The sequence below is a fragment of the Carcharhinus amblyrhynchos genome, chromosome 30 (assembly GCF_965287045.1).
Source record: "Carcharhinus amblyrhynchos chromosome 30, sCarAmb.v2.hapA, whole genome shotgun sequence".
Taxonomy (NCBI): Eukaryota; Metazoa; Chordata; class Chondrichthyes; order Carcharhiniformes; family Carcharhinidae; genus Carcharhinus; species Carcharhinus amblyrhynchos.
This window is the reverse complement of record NC_137353.1, coordinates 15266126-15288285: the sequence shown is the minus strand read 5'-3', so window position 1 is coordinate 15288285 and position 22160 is coordinate 15266126. Positions and strand designations below refer to the sequence as shown.

Genomic DNA, 22160 nt, shown 5'->3' with positions numbered 1-22160 from the left:
GGCAGCTTTTATAACCCAGTCATCCACCCAGCAGGTTATATTTACCAGCAGCTGCAGCACGCAAATCATCCTCTTGACAACTGCCTTGAATGGATTAAAACTTGGCTGGCTGCAACCTCTCAACAACCCAATACTCTCAGCTCAGTCATGCAGACACAGTCACAGCACCAACCTATGCCCTTTTCCTCACCAGAACCACCAACCAGTATGGACCCTTAAGGACTGAATGGCCGCTTGCTGTCCTGTCAAAATCCGTGTTACTTCCCCCCCCCATCTCCCTACTTTTGTTAAAAGTGCCACCCTGGCATCACACCCTTGCTATCAGACTGGTGGAGTTCCATCCCACTCCAGAAACTCAAGTACATAATTAAGGCTGACAGTACCAAGGTTATCTGTTTTAAAATTTATTTACCAGTGGACTTGCATTAAAACTGTAACGAAATTGTGAAAATTCCCTAGTCACCACATATTTATGCACCTAATTCCAACATGCCTACAGGTCAGTAAATGTTAAAAGTGGCATTTTGTTTCTTGGGAAAGCAAGGGAGCAGTGGGATAACACACATCACGAAGCAAGTGGGATGGAGCCTGTGCACTGAGGTAGCACTTTCCACCTCCAATTAACCTTCAAAATCATCCTTCTAGACCAGTGGCCTTACCTTGGTTTCAGTTAAAAAAAATAACAATTTTGTTTCCATCAGAGGCTGAAACTATTTGTGTTGGAAACACTGTTTTAAAAAAAGTCAGAATTTTTCTCCCAGAGTTGATAGCCGTAATTTTACCACCCCATTCACCACAGGAATCAAAGCAGGCAAGGGATGAACTATGGAAAGGTCTGTTGACCTCAGGCATGATTGTACGGTTTTGGGACGAGCAAGGCTGTAAAATCCCTCCCCAAATACTAGGGGCCATGCACTTGGGGTAAAAAGGGGAAAATTCAAAGGAGATGTGAGGAGCAAGTTTTTTTTTGTACAGACTGGTAGATGTTGGAATGAGATGCTAGGAATGGTGGTGCAGGCAGGTACAATAAGGGGTTTTAGATAAGCATATGAATATGCATGAAATAGAGGGATATGGACCAAGGGCAGGCAGAAGGGATTAGTTTAATTTAGTGTTGTGTTTGGCACGACACTGTGGGCCGATGGGCCTGTTCCTGTGTTGTCCTGTTCTATGCTCTATACTCCAGGACCTGTTTGTGTACACTGAGGGAGAATTTAGCACGGCCAATGCATCAATAGCACATCTTTTGGACAGTGGGAGGGATGGGCGATTTTTCAAACAATTGATTAAACCAAGGCTTCATTTGCTCTCAACTGGATTTAAAACATCTCATGTCAATGTTTCGAAGTAGAGCAGGGAAATAAACCCCTTTGGCTATAAGAGTAGGTCAGAGGCTGAGATTTCTGTGATAAGTAACTCACCTCTAGAGTCTGCAAAGCCTGTCCACTATCTACAAGACACAAACCAGAAGTGTGATGGAATACTGTCCACTTTTCTGGATGAGTGCAGCTCCAACAACAAAGCTCAACACTGTCCAGGACAAAGCAGCCCGCTTGATCAACAACCCCATCCTTAAAGCACTTACGCTCTACCACAAACGTACAGTGGCAGCAGTGTGCACTACATCAAAAGGTGCAGTGCAGCAACTCACCAAGCTTCCTTCAACAACAGCTTGCAAACTTGCAGCCTCTGCCACCTAAAAGGGCAAGGGCAGCAGACACATGGGAACATAAGCACCTGCAAATTCCCTTCCAAGCCACACACCATCCTAAGGAATTATATTGCTGTTCCTTCACTGCCAATGGGCAGTGAACTCCCAATGGGCAGTGAACTCCCTAACAGAACCATGCACCTGTACCACATGGATTGCAGTGGTTCAGGAAGGCGTCTCACTGCAATCACCTTCTTAAGGGCTATAAGGGATGGAGCAACAAATTCTGGCCAGTGACCATCATCTTGTGAAAAAAATAAAATGTCTTGATCAATATTTAACCATCAATAAACATTACCAAAACAAATTTTCTGGTCATCATCATTACATAACTTCGATGCTGGCATTCACACATTACAACAGCTTCACTCAAAGGGTGGTGAATCTCTGGAATTCTCTGCCCGTTGAGGTGGTGGAGGCTGCCTCGCTAAATATTTTTAAGACGCGGGTTGATGGGTTTTTGATAAGCGAGGGGATTAAGGGTTATGGGGAGAGGGCGGGAATGTGGAACTGAGCCACGACAGATCAGCCATGATCTTACTGAATGGCGGAGCAGGCTCGAAGGGCTGGATGGCCTACTCCTGCTCCTATTTCTTATGTTCATTGCTTGTAAAGCATTTTGGGATGTTCCAAGATCATGAAAGATGGTATACAAATGCAAATCTTTCTTTTGTGTAAATAATGTTCTTATTGGAGATGGAACAAAGGCAACAAACACTCGCATTGCAAGCACCAGCATAGGCAGCTCAATCTGACAGTCACCATATAAGCACATGCCACCTCCTTAATCTCCACCTTCCATGCCCAAGACCAGGATGCTAGGAGAACTTGGATAGAGGCACACAATCTTTTGAAGCCTATCTACTGCAAAAAGAAGGCAGAGACTTGGTTTCAAAGCTTATCCCAAAAGATGGCACTTCCAACAATGCATCACTTGGATTGCTCCAGAGAGTTCACCAGATTGTGTGTCCAAATCTTGAGGGTGGAGCACAAATAGAAAACATTCCAAGCCAGAAATGAGTATTACCACAGAGCAAAGTTACCTCCACAGAAGTGTAGAAATTTACCTCTCAGAGCATAATCACTCTCCCCAAAAGGCTCTATAAAACAGACTGCTCCAAGAAACTGTCCTGCATACAACATGAATTAATTTTCCAGGCTACTTTTGTCAATTTGATTTGTCCAATCTACATGTAGATAACAGTCATCTATAATTATTGTGGTACTTTTTAAAAAGTCCCATTATTTGTATACCCTGTCCTATAATGTAACGACTGTTAGGGCCTATAATCTAGTCCCACAAGTTACCTCTTAGCTTTCCTGTTTCTTACCTTTATCCAAACTGATTCAACATCTTGCTCTTTCAAGCCAAGGGCATCTCTCACTAGTGCATCAATGACATCCTTAAATAACAGAGCTGTCCCCCTACCTTTCCAAAATGTCAAATAACCTTCAAAGTTCAGGCCCCAGTCTGGTCATTCTGCAATTGTGTTTCTGTAATGGCTATCAGGTCATATAAATGTATTTTTCTCTGTACCAATAATTGATCCATTTTGCTACGAATGCTTTGCACATTGAGATACAGAATCTTTAACTCTCTTTACAATTTTTGCAAAGTCTGGCCTTATCTGCCACTGTTAAGCTTGTACATTTTGTCCCTTTCTTCACAGTCTGGTTATTGCTTAAAAAAAGACATGCTGTCAAAGCTTTTTATATTTCATTCATCAGGACAATTTGCAAGGATACCAAATTGTAAAGGAAACAGTTTACACTGCACAAGAGTTATTGATTGGCACATGGACCCTAATTGATAGGGGCACAGCCATGAAGAATGCACCAGTTAACTAACAATTGACAGCTAACCGCCAAACTTTGTTTAAAGTCAGATCAAAAAGGTTGACTTTAATTGGTCAAGGCATTTATCGTGCGCTAATTAATTAAATATTTAATTAATAGACGTTGAAGACATGAGTTTTATTATTTTTAGTAAATCTTACTACTACTAATGAAACTTTACAACAACTGATACATTTCAAGAGTTTTGAAAGATAGAAGAGCCAAATACCCACCAACCACTTAACCTTTTCCCTGCCTCCCTTGCTCATCAAATTCCTAATTTCACACTCTGTGACTAGTTGCACTCAGTGATAAGCTGCTGTCTTCCCGTTTGCTTATTATATTTTCTATGTGCTGTCTCTGGTCTCAGTATCCATTTACTTTGGGGTGCTGAGGATTACACTCCACAGTCTAGCATTGTATAAATTTAGGTGTAATATTGGACCATTGGCACTCAATGTAAAATATCCAATTACACTTCTTTTTGGAAAGTAGTCTCACAACAGCAGGTTAAAGTCCAATAGGTTTATTTGGTAGCACCAGCTTTCAGAGTGCTCCATAAGCTCCTGATACCAAATAAACCTGTTGGACTTTAACCTGCTGTTGTGACTCTACTTACTGTGTCTACTTCAGTCCAACACGGCAATTCCACATTTTTTTTTTAGAAAACAGTTGCCTTGGTTGCATTTTATCAGTTTCTCCAATGAACAAAGAACAAAAAATTACAGCATAGGAACAACCTATGGCCCTCCAAGCCTGCACTGACCATGCTGCCCGTCCGAACTAAAACCCCCTACTCATATGGGACTATAGCCCTCTATTCTCATTCTATTCATGTATTTGTCCACATGTCCCTTAAAGTCACCATATCTGCCTCCGCTACCTCCCTCAGCAGTGAGTTCCAAGTACCCACCACCTCTGTGTAACAAAAAAACTTGCACCAGAGTGATTGATTGGTAAATGGACTCCAATTGGTAAAGGCACAGCCATGAAGAATGCACCTCTATGAAGAACGTACCTCTGATCCCTGCACAGCCGACTATTTAAGGTTTTGATCCCTGTTCTGCACTAAATTAGCTGATCCGAGTATCCAAGCTCACCAAGGTTGCAGAATTTGATTATGTAAACCTTGTGTCTCTCTACCATGAGGCAGAAAATAATCAACTGCAAGATGGCAGCCAATCTCCAGCCAAGGGAGAGATGCTCAAAGAGAGAACAGATCGGAAATTAAACTTTGCAGTAACATGCACTCGTGCCTTGTGTTATTTCATCACAAAGCAGAATTTCTGGGCCAACAAGTGATTGCAGAAGCATTATGTGGATTCAAAATGCCACCAGGTTAGGCGAATTGGCCATGCTAAATTCTCCCTCAGTATGCACGAACAGTGTGGCAACTAGAGGATTTTTACAGTAACTTCATTGCAGTGTTAATGTAAGCCATTTGTGACTAATAAATAAACTTTGACTTTACAGATGCTACCAGAGTAGCTGAGTTTTTCCAGCACTTTGTTTTTATTTCATATTACAAATGATTAATTTATTTTGCTGAGTATTATCAATGGCCCTTCAGTGTTGTTCCTCTGATCCATACAGTCAATTATTCAAGGTTTTGATTCCTATTCTGGCCTAAATTAGCTGTTCTGAGTCAGAATAACAGTGGGTAGGAGGGGAGATACAACTAGCCTCAGCACCTATCTGCCAGAGTAAATTCTAAAACTTCAGCCAAAGTTGCTGTACCTGATCACTCTGCAGTGCCCCTGGGGACACTGGATGAGGATAGGATCGGATTCACAGGCAATGGTCTGTTCCCAAAGACAAATCATTTAGATTTACACACAATGAATGGTTGCTTGTGTGACGGGCTAAAAGTTGATTGGTACCAAGGAACCATACTTGAGCAAAGCGTTAAGACTAGGGAGTGGAGAAGAAAACGGCAGAAAGAGTGCAACAAACTTGTCATTTTGCCAAATCTAAAAGTTGGATCCTTCATTAAACAAGCTGGCAACTGGTATTTAAAAACCTTCACCAGTGTGATAGTGAAAAATTTAAAAGTAAAATGGCAACCCTCCCATTCCCTCTTTAAAATGGGTTTTGAGCTTACTCAGATCTTACATAGACCTCAGCTATGAGTCATTCTGATGTCACCAGGGATATGGTTTCAGAGAGAAAAACTAAACATTTGTAATCACCAACACTCCAAAGCTATAACAAATCTGACGACTCACCATAGGACTCACTGACAGGAATAACCTACTTAGCTTCTGCGAAGGGAGTGCTACGAGTATAAATTTGACACCAGGCCACACAGGGAGACATGTGACCAAAAGCTTGAAACAAAGAGTTTAAAGGGGAGCCTTAAAGTAGGAGAGAGAGAGGCAGAGAGCTTCAAGGAGGACATTCTGAAGCACCCAGTTCAGACAACTGAAGGCTCTGTTGTCCAATGGTGGAGAAATAAAAACAAGGGATTTGCATGAAGCCAGAACTGGAAGAACACAGGGATTGCAGAGCATTGTTCAAGGTTACAACGATAGGGAGGGGTAAGGGATGGACTGGATCATGACAGAAATGGGTAAATTCATCACCTTGTGTGGGGCAGAACTGTGCAGACCAAGAGATCTTTAATTTGACTGTTAGTTGGTGCTGAGTTAACCCAAGTTACCCTGGGCAGCTGTTGGGATATTGTCATTGTTCTGAATGCCCCTGTGCTTGTTGGGTTTGGGGGGGCGGGGGATGGTTAAAAGTCATCCAGAGTTCCCTCTCAATCATTGTCTAGTGACTCAACTTTAGCAGAGGGTATGGTGGGGCATATCTGTGAAGATCTCCAATATCCACCAGCACTTGGAATATAAACAGTTTGTTTACTCTTGCCAGCATCTTTCAGATCCTCAGGACATCCTAAAGCATTTACAGTCAATGATGTACTCGTGAACTGTAGTCCCTATTGCAAAAAAGTAGCAAAGGACTGAGATAACCCCAGCATATGTCAGTGCCTTCATGTCGAAAGGGAATAAAAAAAATCAAAAATATTCCACACATGCAATGAAACGTAGCTGCTGAACTAGATGGGTGGGAACATAGCGGAATTCTAAATGATGGTTCCAGCCTGGACTCTTAGTGATGTAAATGCCACAAAAATGTTGCAAGTTGGCATGCATATCAGGGAGGTTCTCCAAAAAGGGAGCCCAACAGCAGCAGAGGGAATGAAACAGAAGTGAGAAGTTATTAAAAGACAACAAGTCATTTTTCAGATTGTAATTGCTGCACCATTGACAAGCATGGTCTCATTTGCCTAGATCCCAAGATCTGGAATTCTCTTCTTAAAACACTTCCTTTCCCCTCCAATTTCTTTGCTCAATCTTTTGGCAGCTGTCCGATGTTTCTGTGAAGTGCCTTGCCCTCTTACCTCTACGATAGAGATGCTACATACATTGATGTATGTTCATTGTGTTTTCAAGCGAGTTTATATAAATGGCACAAGCACAAAAAGTGAAAAAATCCTCACTTATCCCACTTAATGTTCTTGCTCCAGACGGACAGAGAATGTTCTTCAGAAATCTGTGTAGTTGCCGTGTAAATTCCTGTCGCTAGGCGGCGCCAGACATTGCAGTACCGCATACTAGCCACTTGATGGCACCACACGCGGCTACACAGCGTCATCTACTGGCTGACGTCTCGTGCTCAATGTGCCTTTCAGTTGCTTATTCCGCCTGTACAGAATGGCTCACACTACAAAATAATTTATTGTGTTTATAAAAAGCCAGCCACACAGAATGGCAGCATGCGTTCATTTGGCCCATCGTGTCTGCACTAGCCCTCCAAACAATAATGACTTGGTGCCATTTCCTCATATCCCTGCACATTGCTTCTCTTCAAATAATCATCTAATGCCCTCACAGCACCTAGCTGCGTGTCGTCTGCAAACTTGGAAATGTTACATTTTGATCCGCACATCCAAATCATTGCTATATATTGTGAACAGCTGGGACCCAGGTACTGACCCTTGTGGTACCCCACTAGTCACAGTCAGCCAGTGAAAATAATGCTTTTACTCTGCTGGTTAACCAATCCTTAATCCATGTCAGTACATTACCTCCTATCCCATGTGCTTCACTTTTGCTAACCAACTCCAGGAGACTTTATCAAAAGCCTTCTGAAAATCCAAATATAATATATCCACCAACTCTCCTTTATCAATTCAGTTTTTGATATCTGCAAAAAACTCCAACAGGTTCACCAAATATGATGTCATAAATTCATGTTGATTCTGTCCAATCAGGTCATTATTATCCAAGTGCCCATTTAGCATATATTTTATTTTTCCTAAAAATGATTAGTTCCCCATTTTCTCTTTCCCTCCATTTCAAATAATGGAATGACATTTGCTACCTTCCAATCTTAGGAACTATTCCAGAATCAATAGAATTTTGGAAGATGATCAATATATCCACTATCTCCAAAGCTACCTCTTTCAACACTATGGGGTGTAGTATATCAGATCTTGGGGGCTTATCAGTTTCCAATCTTATTAATTTCTCCAAATATAACCTTCTTAACAATACTAAATTTAAGAACATAAGAACATAAGAAATAGGAGCAGGAGTAGGCCATCTAGCCCTTCGAGCCTGCCCCGCCATTCAATAAGATCATGGCTGATCTGTTGTGGCTCAGTTCCACTTTCCTGCCCTCTCCCCATAACCCTTAATCCCCTCTCTTATCAAGAACCCATCAACCCGCTTCTTAAAAATATTTAGCGAGGCAGCCTCCACCACTTCAACGGGCAGAGAATTCCAGAGATTCACCACCCTTTGAGTGAAGAAGTTCCTCCTCAACTCCGTTCTAAACCGCCTCCCCTTTATCTTGAGGCTGTGCCCCCTAGTCCTACTGTCTTTTTTGAGCGGGAAGAGTCTCTCCACCTCTATCCTATCCATCCCATTTTCCCTATTCCCTTGGATCTCTAATTCTGGAAGACTTCTTGCATCTTCTAAAGTTAGAGATTAGAGATCATGTCCTTTGTGAAAACATTCACAAAGTAATTATTTAGCCTCTCGGCCATTTAAGAAATGTACTTATACCATGTTTCTTGTGAGGGGTAGGCTTAAAATTCAGTGCTGTTTTATATAGTGCCAATTTGACTGAAAAACAGGCAGCTCACATGCCAAGAATGCAGGCTAATGTTTGATTTTAGCTAGGGATGCTTTTTCTAAAAAAAAAATTTAAAAGTGTCACAAGTAGGCTTACATTAACACTGCAATGACATTACTGTGAAAATCCCCTAGCCGGCACAATCCAGCACCCGTTCGGATATGTTGAGGGAGAATTTAGCACAGTCATTGCACCTAACCAGCATGTCTTTCAGACTGTGGAAGGAAGCTGGAGCACCTGGAAGAAATCCACGCAGACGTGGGGAGAACATACAGACTCTGCACAGTGACCTGAGGCCAGAATTGTACCTGGGTCCTTGATGCTGTGAGGCAGCAGTGCTAACCACTGTGACACCATACTGCTTTTAAATCTGAGGCAATGCACTTGTTCATTTGGTTTTTCCCCAGAGTTTTCGGAGTATGGTTTTGATTAGGTTGATTGACAGGGTCATGTGCTTAAGGGGAGGAGCTAGGCTCACAGGGAAGAGGCAGTAGTTCCTGCTGGGTTCTGAAATACGCAAGGGGTATCACTCTCTCTCTCTCTCTAATATATATATATGGCTGCTGTTTGGGATCTGCTAGGAGAAGTGGGCCCTTTTCACTGTCTCTCTCCAGAGGTATTCCGAAAGCTCGAGGACTGGCAGCTCAAGCATATAGCCTGTGTGTTGCTAACTGATTTGGAAGAGGAGTTTAAAGAGGAATATTACTGGAATTAGAACTAAGAGATAGATTAACAGTTAAGAATTGTATCCTATCATGCTTATGTATTTCAGTTTAATAAAGTTTAATTTGTTACAGTTAAACAGTTAAATAAAGTTTGTTTTGATAAAAGCTTCCTTGTGTGTCAATAGAATCACACCTGGAGTGAAAAACCTTATCCTGACACTAATGCCAAAATTGAAAAACTGTTGGGGTTTAGTTAGCTTCATTACATGTTTTGAGGTTTCTGATCTAATATCTTACATTCCCCATTATAATATCTCTTGACTGCCTGTAATGGACCCATGTTTATCTTAGCCAAAATGTTTCCTTTTTAGCATGTCAATAGAAGCTTTTACAATTCATTTATATAACTTTTGCTATTTTACATTCCTATTCCATTCTTTCTTGGTCCTTTGTTGTATTCTAAAATGCTCTCAATCGTCATGTTCACTACTATTTCTGGCAATCTTAAACAATCTTTAATTTCCCTTTTACTCACAGTTGACTACTTCTTTTTAGGTTTTTGTGCCTTGAAGGAATGGGTAGTTGCTATAAACAATGTAATAATTATTTAAAGACTATCCAATGTCTTTGTATAGTCGTATTTTTAATGCATTTTCCTAAGTTAGCCAATTTGCTCCTTAATAATTTATTTTGTTTAAATTTGACTTCAAACTACCTTACTTTCACACATTTACCTTTATATTGTATAAAATAATTATATAAAAATCATTCACCTTCTTGTAGATTCCAGCCAATGCAGCTGGTGACACTTTTTGCAGTTGTGTTTGCCTAGGACATACAGTGTACCCATGACTTCCTACGTACTGCAGGATGTACATTCCACTTGACCATGACTTAATACTTACTTATTACAATTAGAATAAGTGTAATAACTTAGCAGTTATTTAACAATCAGCTTCTTCCTTGTACAGAAGAGCCAATTGCTGGAGGCTGAAAAAGGTAAAAGGAGCACCTCACTCACAGAACACCCAGCTTGACACTTTATACACTCAAAGCTGCACTCAGTGCAGACCAAGCAGTGTCAAGGGCATCCCTGTTTTTAAACTTCCAGATGCATCAGCTGTCAGCGCAGGTCCATTCTCCATTTGCTCCTCACTAGCTTGTCCCCTTGTGCTGTCCCAGTGTCCTTTATCTTCATTTTCTGCAGTGTTCATTAGTTCATGTACATCTATGAGGAGTCTTCTTATTAATCCACTTTCAAGGCTATATAGCTCTTACCACAAAGGGGTGATATCTAAAGCTTTTACTCTCAGTACCCTACACAATCTGTAGAAATTGCCTGCACAGAGCGAGATGTACTTGGAAACACATTATTGGAGGAGAGAAGAGTTGTACAAAGTAACTTGGCTGATCCATATTGAATTAATATTGTTCGGTTGGCTCCTAACTTGCTTGGTCCTAACCATTAGTTGATATAGGGTCAAAAGAAACAACAGTACAATGTAAACCCCTTCACTGTATTATCCATTATGTGCAAGCACCATTGTAAGGACAAACTGGGTCTGACAAATCATAGCTAACTTCTGCATAGCAAAAATGACCTCCACACAGACCTTCTACATAAGATAATGGCTGGGATTCTCTGATCTCATTCACTCTGCACTGCTGCCAGCAAGAAAGGAGAATTTGGTGTGCAGGCAAAATTCCATTCACTGCAGCAGGACTAGAGAATCCTAGCCCTGGGCATGGTTGAAGAATTCTACCCAACATCTCTAGTTTGGATGCGAGAAATTCGTCTTTCACTGTGTTCTACATAAATTGGGTCCACCATACGAACTGAACCCCAAGTGGCAAACATTCATGATATTCCAGAATTTTATTTCTTAATCTACTCTTAGAATGTGAGCATTGATTGTATTTATTGCACATCTTTAGTCTTCCTGGAAGGTTTGACATAATTGTCCACTTTAGATTTAGGAGTCTTACAGGCAGACTGGTAAAGATGGCACCTTTCCTAAAGAATAATAGTGAACCCATTGAGGATTTATGTCAATCTGGCAGTTTCATGTCAATTCTACAGAGACCAATTGTTTTATTTGTAGATGTTAAAGATTGAATTCAATTTCTCATGTGCCATGGTGGGATCTGAACTCACGTTCCCTTAATTGCTAGTTCATGACTCTGGTTTGCTCGGTGACTGACATAAACACAACACTACCATATTGCTACAGTTCCTGATTTCAGGTGTGACATGAAGGAAAACACAATGATAAATACCCCTATTCCCAACTCTTAATGCATCTCCCAGCAGCTGGTTATAATTCAGTTGGTACAGTGAGAATGCATGCGGGCACGAAGACAGATACATCAAATAAAGAGGACAAGAAGCAAATGCCAGAAATACATACCGTCAGTATCTGTGAAGGGTGCGTACTTGTCACAAATGTCACAACATGTCTTTTTTTAAAATCACTGATCCTGCGTGTGCTCCCATTAACTTGTTTTTGTAACAGGGCTGGTGTCAGCTTGACTCAATGGATATTTTCACCTCTGGATCAGGTTACAGGGTTAGATAACCCCCATCCTCATACCCTCAGGCTCATAGTCCTTTGACAATCTGCCACTCCTGTGATGACACAGTGCCTTTAGGAAATGTATTTTAATTATGTTCCTGTCCAGGATGTTTCTAGCAGGCCCCAGAAATTGACAGCACTGTGATATCTGGGACTGGTGTCCTTTGTTGCTGCTGAGGCAGTACAATTGATATCATGTTGATTTTAATCTGGCCTAATGCAGTGTTCTGGGGTTTTATGGTCCTTTGGGGATTGGTGAGTGGAGCTTGATTGACAAGTCAGTTGATGCTCCCAGGGTCAGTACCTTTCCCCCCGCAACAGAAAATTACAAGTTTTAGTTTCATTTTCTCAGTTGCTGTTAGAAGTTGGTGGAACAAGACAGTGTGTCTGCTTCTCTCTCTTCTCCTGAGGCTTTCTGAAAGATCTGGAACCAGGAAACCTCAGAGAATTGATCCAACATTCAAAAGACCAATTCACAACAAGTGTTAAAAATCTGAAAACCCGGCATCATGTGAGCATACTTGTTTCTGTGCCAAGTCTGAAGAGAAGTGTGTGTCTGTAGTATGGTGTTTGACTTTGAACAATAAAGATGCTAGCTGTTATGGTTTATATTGTGTTATGTTTAAATCTTGTAATTGGTAAAAGTTACGCTCATTCTTTTTTTTATTATATTTTAACAGTGTTCTTAAACAAACTTTGTTTGATAAAAGCTTCCAATGCCAAAAATCAAAATGTGAGATTTAGGTTTTAGTCTAACTTCAAAGCACACCTTGGAGTTTCTCGCCTGGGTCTTAACATTCCTCAGTGTTGCAGAGATGCTGAGACATTAAACATTAAATCTTTTTTGACATGGATGTTCAAGATTGGTGATCTTGTAAATTTGCTATTAACAGAGGGGCTTGGGCTGAGTGACATGGAGGTGTGGGGAAGGATAGTTAGCTCGCAGCTGAATGTTTTGGGTTAATGACCATTTAACTAGTGTCATCTATTGACTCAGGATGGAAATGATACTCCTACAAATGCAGTCCCCATCAGATGCTGCTGATTCCCAACCATTAGATCAGAGCCTGGTGCAGCATTCTTCTTTCTCTCCAGTGTCTTGGCCACATTTTGCCCTCAATCACCATAACAACAGATTAGACATTCATTGCTGTTGGTGGGTGCGTGTTGGCACAGAACTAACATTTACCTATACAAGTCACCATGTTCCAAAAAGTGATTAATTCTGATACAAATGCGGGCAGAGTTTATGCCAGTGGTGAAATGAACAGAATGCACAGAACATCGTTCTGCTGCTCCAGGAGGTGCTTGCTGAAATATCTCGCAAACTCATCAGCCTAAACCTGAACATAAAATCTCCCACGATTCTACGCAACCAAGCAGCATGATCGATCACAATCAATTGATGAGAGAATCATAGCAACACTCCAACATCACCAGGGACTGGGATTGCCAAGAAATGGGCCATCCTTCAACTGACTGGTTTAATGCTCTTCTTAAATGGGCTTGAACCAACCACTTTGATCGGCCCTTAGTTTACAATACCTGTGACCAATGGTAAACGGAATGACACAGGCACATCCTGCTGTGTTGTCATTGATGAAATTTAGCCCAATTTAAACTGAGTTTAAAGAAGTAACAGCAGCAGAATTGAGTGGGTTAGTTGTCTGTGATTCAAGTTATCACAGGTGCCACACAGCCGAGAATCTGGGCTCAATTTGTAGAAACATGCTATTTCAATTACGACGTGGACAGTTTCAGGGAAGTGGATGGACTTTTGAACCAATGTGAAACATCTTGGATACTCCAGTGCAAAACATGCAACTCATTTAAGCTCAATGCAGCACAGTCTTTATTTAATTCTGCCCAGAATGTTATCTGGGAAGAAGTCATACAGAAACTTGACCCCTTGAAGTATTTATTTCCTACTTAACTCATGCTGTGTGACTGCAGCTACACCAAGCACTGAACTAATGGTTGGAAATCAGCAGCATCTGATGGGGACTGCATTTGTAGGAGTATCATTTCCATCCTCTGAGTCAATAGATGACACTAGTTAAATGGTCATTAACCCAAAACATTCAGCTGCGAGCTAACTGTCCTTCCCCACCCCTCCATGTCACTCAGCCCAAGCCCCTCTGTTAACGACAAACTTACAAAGGGGCTCTGAACACCAGCACACAAAAAAACTCTCAAGATCACAGCCTATTGCTAGGAGACTGGTGTATAACACCAGACAAAGAATTTACTGCGCCACATGGTGTCAGTCACAGAGTGACTGGCTTCAGTCTAAAACCTAAACCCTTCACCCCCACAATTCTTTTATTGACAAAGCTTCCCCTGATCCCTCTTCTTTCTAATTTCAATCCCTCCACCCACCACCACATTCTACAACTTCTTCTTTGCATTCTTGCTATATTAAAATCAGCATTTGTCACATTTTTCTTCTCTAACTCATTGTTTCCTGGGACTTCAGAACTGCAGACCTCCTCACTTCCCTTAGTCTCTTTAAGCTTTAAATGCTCAGCACCACAGTCACTGCTCAGTTTACTTTCCCAACTTGCTGCAGTCCTGGGCTTCAACCTTGACCCAAGATTCTCAATATTAAAATAGTTTATCAAGCAATGCAAGATACATGCCTGCCTTGTGGTTGGTTCCAGTGCAAAGATCCACAGGATTGATTCAGGAAGGAGCAAACAGGGAATTGACTGTAAATGCAGAACCGCTTTCAAACAAGAATTGTAGTTGACAGAGTTTCTGACTGAGAACAGCCTGTCAGGTTTACATAGATAGCCACTGTAAAGCAAAAAGACAGCGTTGGTGTGCACATTTAATCCAAGCACATGAGGAAGTGACAGCTTCTGACATCCAGTGTCACTGGCGGATGTGGTTTACATTACCCCAAAGCTGAAACTGCAACACACATCACATCAGCCCTTTACTCTGAATCAATAATTCCTACGAAAACCTTTGGGGCATTTAGTTGCGCTGAAGGCCTTACAGAAATTCAAGTTGTTGTTGCATTTCCAAACGTAGAAAGGAAGCAAAATAAACGAACCAAGGAACACATTAACACCTGTGCACAAGTACCTTATTCATTCCCTTTGGGTATATTTGAAAGAGGCTTTTCTGAGACTCATCTGGTTCTGCATTGCCATGATGTGGAGATGCTGGTGTTGGACTGGGGTAAACAAAGTAAGAAGTCTCACAACACCAGGTTAAAGTCTAACAGGTTTATTTGGTAATAAAAGCCACTAGCTTTCTGGCTAGTGGACAAACCCCAAAAGCTAGTAGCTTTTACTACCAAATAAACCTGTTGGACTTTAACCTGGTGTTGTGAGACTTCTTACTCAGCATTGCCAAGCACAGAAGGAAGGTCTTCCTCTACGCTGAGTTAGTATTATAACAGTAGTTCAGCACTCCTGGGTTAAGGGGAGGAAATCAGACATGGCTCCTACGCACTACGTAGTGACCCCAGTTGCATAGTGTTTTTAATATATCAGGTGAAGACAAGATCAAGATCCTCGAATACTCACACACCATGATGGAACAGCTCTACTCACACTCAGAGTAAGGTGCAAAATAATGAACAGTAACTGAAATCATACCCCAGTGTTAAATACACACGTAATAACATGCCCACCTGTTAGAACACACAGCAAGGCACTCAGATGTATGCAGTAACACATGCACAGAGATAGATAGATATACACAGATAAACAGGCAGATAAATGTGTGTGTTATTTTATATACAGAGTATGATACCAAATGTGTTTTACACAGGACTAACTGAATTATATAGACTTGGGTTGTGATCGCTAACTTTCTATCTCTTTAAGACCAATTCCAAATAGGCATCACCAGGAAATCATAAGCATTGTGGTGTGCCAAGGTCAGAGGACACCTGCAGTTCCTTATAGATTTCAGGCAGCAAAATATTGTAGAAAATGGTTTTATTAGTCAGGCATGTTGAATACCAGGTACAAGACTGAAATATCATACATGGTGCCACAATGGTTAGCAGTGCTGCCTTACAACACCAGGGACCCAGGTTCGATTCCCGGCTTGGATCATTGTCTGTGTAGAGTCTGCATGGGTTTTCTCTGGGTGCTCCAGTTTCCTCCCACACGCCAAAGATGTGTGGGTTATGTTGATTGGCCATGCTAAATTGCCTCTTAGTGTCAGGGGAACTAGCTACAGTAGCTGTGTGGGGTTATGGGATTATGGCCTGGGTGGGATTGTGGTCGATGCAGACATGATGGGCCGAATGGCCTCTTCTGCACGGAAGGATTCTATGATTTGAATAACTCTGTCACTCAAAACAATTAGAAATTGAAACCCTGTCGACCATTTGATCCTTGGTCTTGCATCATAGGTTCATTGAATATTGTGCTGCTTGGTACCATTACGGGAGTGGTGAGCTGTCAGCTGGGATTTCTTCTATCCCTGTTTTCTGATGTTTGCAGTTGAAGCTGCCAAGAGATAGATGCACTTGGAGCTTTGCAAATTGGTTGTTCAGCAATTTTCAGCCAAGGCACAGAGATTTTCATCACCTCAGGGTTGTCAGCCATGCTTGTAAGTGCCTTGGCCTGAAGCTCTCAAATTCCTTGCTAAACATTTCTGCCTCATTTTCTTTTAAGACACTATTTCTTTGACTACTGGTATTTGCCTTCATATCAGATTTTATCTGATAATTGCCCTGAGACACTTTGCTAAGTTAAAGGCACTATATAAACACAAGTTGTGGTTATATTGGCTGGCCATTTGGTCACAAGTGGCATCACAGCCAACAATCCTGACCTCACCCAGCAGTGCCCCTCCCAGATACTCGCCTGATAGTCAGAAGGTGCAGAAATGCAAACTGATTTTCCTGCCCCTTAAAATAAGGGTATTGAGGCCAATTATTGCCCACCCCACCAACTACTGCCCCAAATTAGAGCACTTAAATACAGCAGACTGGGTGCCAAACCTAGAATTTTCTGGGTGGAATTTATTGTAGGTGATGTGGGTTCAGCCCACCGGTGAGAACTCATGTCACTTCTCCAAGGGCTTCCAATTGGTATACATGTACTATCAGGCATTTAAGTGGACAGTGTCAAGCCTCCCACAGAATTAACTCCCCAAAAGCTGCCAGCCAATCAGACATCTCCAGCAGGGACCATTGCTGGATCCCTGGAGACAGGTGAGTGTTGACTGGTCGGAGGTTGCGGGGGGGGCGGGGGGGGGGGGGGGAGGTGTTTCATTAAAGAATGGGGTTGGTTCTCCTCTTCCCAATATGGAGTTCCTTGATTGGATGCTAAGTGCCTTTGAAGCCCCCCCATGCCAAGAGGCAGCTGGTAGAACTAACAGAATTTTCTGGGCAGCTTTCTGAAGGCACTACTTGTGTTTGTCAGAATCTCAGAGACACCACTAATTCCTGCTGAGCTAAGGGATAATGGCCTTGAAGTGGCTCAATAATGAACTTGATTAGCCAGCAGACAGGTTTGCCACATTTCCTGCTGACTAACTGGGGATTGCTTTCCCCTGGCAGGAAAGGGCTGGAAGGCTCACCCCTGATTATGTGGCTCCATCCAGCCTGTTCTGGTGGGCTCCATAAAATCCAGCCCTGGTCTTTTGAAAAACAAATTAAATCTGAGGATCTGGGTGTTATTGACAAGGCTAGAATGTCTTGCCTTCCCTTGACAAGTGGGTGATTGGGTTTCTTCTTGAACTGCTGTAATATTGCTCAGTACCAAATCCCCATCATGCAATTACCCACTGTGCCATCAGTGAAACTGACAGCTTGCGCTTTTCATTGAGCAACCACTGGTGAAGGTCACTAACCCAAGAGACAATATATAAATAAATAACCAAATATATTCTCATTGACTGAAGGGTTGTGTGTGGGTCCATCATTACAAAATTAATAACAGCATATCTCATCTGATTTGCATAACACACACATCTGTGAGAAACTCTCTTTGGAGTGAAGGAAGGGCAAAGACCAGGCTCAGAATTGCAAACAGATTTGCTCTCCAACTGCAACAGAAACACTTTTCTGCTTTTAGGGTGCCTAGTTATTACCATTTAATGCATTTCTTTTTGTGCCTGTTCTAACAGACTGACTGGAAGCAACGACTGTACTGCATCACCACTCAGACAATGCAGTCATTAGCTTCCGGTTGCAGGAAGTGTGTGCATGTAGATGCAGCTCAAGGTAGATCATTAAACATTTATAGTATACATTAGCTGATCTCCCGTGGCATTGTTCATAGGGATGTTAGATGCCTGGTGGAGGGCCAAATCTTTTCTTTTGACTTCCAAGGAGCTACAAAATACCAAAGCCAACAGTTTTTTTAGCTGCTCCTCCAAACATCAACCAATCTTGCCTGCTGGTTATGCTCCAACTGAATTCACAGAAGGAACTCAAGCCAAAGAAACCCACTGAGCACCATCCATCTCCATGGCAACATGACAGACATGGTCTGTTCCCAGATGGAAATGCAAATGAACTCTCTTTTAATTCCAAAGACTATTCCTAATTCCCGATGTATCCTATAATTAAAAAGTTAAACCTAGGAAACTGTGTACACACTGCATAGAGGGCACTTGTCACTGGCTATCTCCTTTCCTCAGCTATGTCTACACCAGGGTACCCAAGGACAGTGTCTGCTGCTATATTCGAAGCCTTCCTTGATTGGTGAGGCCAAAGTGTGACAAACTCCAAATAATCTAATGATTTAACTTGATAGTTTTCCTTCATTTTTAAAAAAATTAATATTTTGATTTTATAGTTTATGTTCTTTGAAAAACGGAATACTTTTTGTTAATTTGATTAAATGACTTGTCATCCTCACCAACGATCCAAAAAGTGTAGCGGACACTTGCAACTTTGGAAGTTTCAGGTTAATTACCGTTGTAATATTATTGTAAAGAGGATTGTTCTTAAAAAACAACATTCTGCTAAAATACAACTATGTGCTTCTTTAAAACAGCACATGATGAAATGTTCACATTGGGTGAGTTTATGCAGAAGTTAATTTTGGAGACAGCAGATATTGTGGCTCCAGTTTTTTTTCCTGTTGCTAGGAGTGTATTTCTGTATATTCTAAATGAGTGATTTTATTGCATTAAGTTACATATCCCAAAGTAACAAAAATCTTTATTAGGCACTGAATGATAACCATCCAAGTTGCAGACCCGTGGAACATTTTTAAAAAAAATTATATAATATCTGCAGTGAAAGATTAACTTAATGTTGCAAATGTCTAGTTTATAATTTATGTTTTAGAATATGGCTTTCAATTTTAGCAATTAAAATTCTTAACTGCAGAAATCAAGCTCATCTGGTTGAGAAATGAATAAAAGCAACCCTGAATTAGATACAATTAAAATAAGCTTGGAGTTTATTACACTAAAGGTTGGGGCATGTTGACTTAAGAGGTCATAAGAACATAAGAAATAGGAGCAGGAGTAGGCCATCTAGCCCCTCGAGCCTGCCCTGCCATTCAATAAGATCATGGCTGATCTGTCGTGGCTCAGTTCCACTTTCCCGCCTTCTCCCCATAACCCTTAATCCCCTTGCCTATCAAAAACCTATCTACCCACGTCTTAAATATATTTAGCGAGGCAGCCTCCACTACTTCAACGGGCAGAGATTCACCACCCTTTGAGTGAAGAAGTTCCTCCTCAACTCTGTTGAGGTCAACAGCAAGATAGACAAGATCATGAACAGAAGGTGGGCTGATCTAACAAAGAACAGTAGTTTACAGTTTGTCCAGTAAAGGATAAGTCATTCATGTGGTTTCCCAGAATTAAGGATAGCTTTGGAATTAAAAGCCAGTTCATTTACATTTCTGCCTGGGAACAGGCCGCTGATGGGTGGAGTTCTTTGACTTTAGTTCTCTCTGTGAATTCAGTTAGAACATAACCAGCAGGCAAAGTTGGTTGATGTTTGGAAAAGCAGCTAAGGAACTGTGTTAGCTTTGGGTTGTATATAATTTGTAGCTCATTGGAAGTCAAGAGAAAAGGCCAGGCCCTACACCTGAAGTAGAGGAAATACTAAATCCATCATTCATGAGTGGAGCTAGTATTCAGTATGTTAAGGGGGAAAGAGTACAGGCAGATATGTTTAGTTGAAAGCTAAAGGAAGGAAGGAATCTACGGTTATACTCAATAAAAGGCAGTTGTAATCTTGTTGCATTTCTGGAAGTAATCAGCTTGCTTGTAGCTTAAAACCACAGAACTCTATTGGAGTAAAAAATGTTAAAATAAGTGTTAAGTCACTCCACAGAAGTCAGAGGGAGGCTCATGTTTGAACTTTGGAATCCAGAGGTCAGTAAATAAATTAGATTCTGTCAAAAAGTTAATGGAAGGACCCCCATGAAATCTTGTAACTTGGCAAATAGCTGGAACATGGAAGAAAGATCACAGTGAATTCCAGTGGGCTGTGATACATCTTTTAAATTGGTCCCAAGAAAAGGAAATGAACGTTAAAGGTTTTATAAAGATAATTATTGGGAGAGCTGGAACACAAGTCTTTGAGCTTTAGTGTTAATAGTGCTTAACTTGCCAACTTATTTTGATGTATAATAACGTACTTTTTTAACAAAAATTTAATCTTGTGGTGTAGTTATGTCAGTTAATTGCTGGTTGTTTGGATTTCTTCAATAAATGTTAACCTCCCCCAACCAGTTCATAACGTCAGATGAAAAATGGCAGAATCATTTTCATAATGAATGGCCCCAAGAATAAACTCATGAAAATGTGTAATGAAGGACAACCACAAAAGAAACTATAAAAGGTTACTGGCCAAAAGGCCATTCGGTCTGTCAATTTTTTTGGTAAAACAATTAAACTAAATTGAATCAACTGAGGGACAAAAACATTCTGTTAATCGTCCTGGCAAAACGATTAAACGAGGGATAAATCAGTAAATGTTGTTACTTGGCCTGTCAAATCTGTGCTGCAACATACGAAATCGATTCTATAATTCTAACTAATCCCGCTTTAAGCCCCCTCGGATACTCAACACCAGACATTTCTCGAGTTATCCACTAAAAGCGACATCTTTGCATTCAGTTAGTACCTTCAAACGTGGAAAATAGCTCAAGTTGCTTGAACGATGTCTGCCTCATAAAATGAAAGCTCAAAAGCATTCCATGTTCCAACAACCGTAAAGAAAATTTCCAACATCCTCCTCATTCACTTCAACGCGATAGATGGATACAAACCTACTAAATCCGTCGCTTAAATCTCAAGCCTGTATCACTTATTCTAGACACCAACTGGACACCTTGATTAGATTGCAGCCTGTAAACTGCCTGCTAGCTATCCGGTATTCTATATATAAACCCCACCAAAATTCCACGCAACCGTCGAATCGCGATAAGAACGATTTTGAAAAATAATAATCATTTGGTACGCCTAATTTCATTTGGGAAAAATGTTTTATACCTTACACGGTTATAAACAATCCGCACGGAGCGCTGTGGCGCCTAACCACAAAGCATCTACTTTCACAAAGATTTGGTTAATTAAAAGCCTAAAATAGTCCCCCGTTTGTTTGCGGGAGAGTGAAAACTGATGACGTGGTCCCCACACAGGCTGAAACTCCCTCTGCCAGTCTCCCCCCGCACGTGTAGTCTAGAGAGCAGGCCCACTGAAAACCCTTTGTCATTGCAAAGGGAGTGACCCTTTAGAGAAAGATATATAACACCGAGAACAAGCTCTCGTTATTAAGTAACAAGGGGGGAGAAACATGTAACAGAATCATACACTGAAATTCCCCAGTTAAGCCTCCGCTACGAAGCTGGAGGCGCTGGCTGGAGAGACGGTGCAACTGATATGGGTCTGTTTCCTGAAGCTGTCTTGTATCTGTCTCCCCTCCCCTCCCCTCCCCACCCCACCGGCCCTTGGAATAAGAGAGGGAGGGTCTGGGAGGGAGAGGGAAACAAACTTGCAACAGAATCAGCTACACTCACCGGGAAATCAACTTACAACAGCCACCCCTCCGACCTCGCCATCTCCCTCCGTGCACTTTCGAAGTGAATTTGGAAGATAAGGGTGGATAAAAAAACTTCTTGCAAATTCCTGCTTGCAACTATTTCAGGGGGTTGGGTTGGGCACAAACACACCCAGCGGGAGAGGTAGAGAGGACACTTTGGATTGATCTAAAACCATTAATTAGACAACAATAAAGAAGAGGGCATTTACAGGATGGCAAAAAACATATATTAATCATTACGTGTGTGT

At 41.4% G+C, this 22160-nt stretch overlaps 1 protein-coding gene across 3 annotated transcripts in view; it reads right to left on the bottom strand.

The window, feature by feature from the left end:
• klhl21 (kelch-like family member 21) overlaps positions 1 to 21998 on the bottom strand; it is a 33728-nt gene extending 11730 nt beyond the window's left edge. Inside the window, exon 1 of one of the 3 annotated variants that reach the window (XM_080215062.1) lies at positions 21890 to 21998. The gene's annotated coding sequence lies outside the window, so the exon portion shown is untranslated. Of the gene's footprint in view, positions 1 to 45; positions 2132 to 20994; positions 21111 to 21889 lie in introns of those variants that run through there. The other 2 variants (XM_080215064.1, XM_080215063.1) reach the window with 2 other exon arrangements.
• Positions 21999 to 22160: the final 162 nt, after the last annotated feature.